Below are 1149 nucleotides of genomic sequence, written 5' to 3' on the forward strand. Positions count from 1 at the left end.
GATAAGAAGTTAGATAAGATATTTTGAAATCAAATTTTGAAAAAGATAAAATTTTTGAAAAAGATAAGATAAAAGATAAAAAGATAAGATAAAAATTTTAATAAAAAGATATTTTGAAAAAAGATTTAATTTTAAAATTGACTTAACTAACAAGAAACTACAAGATAAGATTCTAGAACTTAAAGATTGAACCTTTCTTAACAAGAAAGTAACAAACTTCAAATTTTTGAACCAATCACATTAATTGTTAGCTAATTTTCGAAAATTAGATATAAAGATAAGAAAAAGATTTTGAAAATATTTTGAAAAAGATTTTTGAAATTTTCGAAATTTATAAAAAAAAATGAAAAAGATATGATTTTTGAAAAAGATTTTGAAATTTTGACTTGACTTGTAAGAAACAACTAATTTTAAAAATGTTTTGACCAAGTCAACCCAAAATTTCGAGAATTTGGAGAAAAATAAGGAAAAGATATTTTTTTTTATTTTTGAATTTTTAATTATGATAGAGAAAAACACAAAAATGACCCAAAACATGAAAATTTTGGATCAAGACACAAGATGCATGCAAGAATGCTATGAATGTCAAGATGAACACCAAGAACACTTTGAAGATCATGATGAACATCAAGAACATAATTTTGAAAAATTTTTGATGCAAAGAAAACATGCAAGACACCAAACTTAGAAATCTCTAATGCATGGAAAATATGAATGCAAAAGTGCACAAGAAAAACAAGAAAAGACACAAAACAAGAAACCATCAAGATCAAACAAGAAGACTTGTCAAGAACAACTTGAAGATCATGAAGAACACTATGAATGCATGGGATTTTCGAAAAAATGCAAGAAAAATTTTAAAAGCATGCAATTGACACCAAACTTAAAAATTAACACAAGACTCAAACAAGAAACACAAAATATTTTTGGTTTTTATGATTTTCTAATTTTTTTTTTTGGATTTTTATTGATTTTTTCGAAAATATTTTTGAAAAAAAACGAAAAAGAAAAGAAAAATTTTGAAAAAGATTTTTGAAAAGAAAACTACCTAATCTGAGCAACAAGATGAACCGTCAGTTGTCCATACTCGAACAATCCCCGGCAACGGCGCCAAAAACTTGGTGGACGAAATTGTGATCACTATTCTTT

Source organism: Arachis duranensis, chromosome 5 (genome assembly GCF_000817695.3).
Source record: "Arachis duranensis cultivar V14167 chromosome 5, aradu.V14167.gnm2.J7QH, whole genome shotgun sequence".
Taxonomy (NCBI): domain Eukaryota; kingdom Viridiplantae; phylum Streptophyta; class Magnoliopsida; order Fabales; family Fabaceae; genus Arachis; species Arachis duranensis.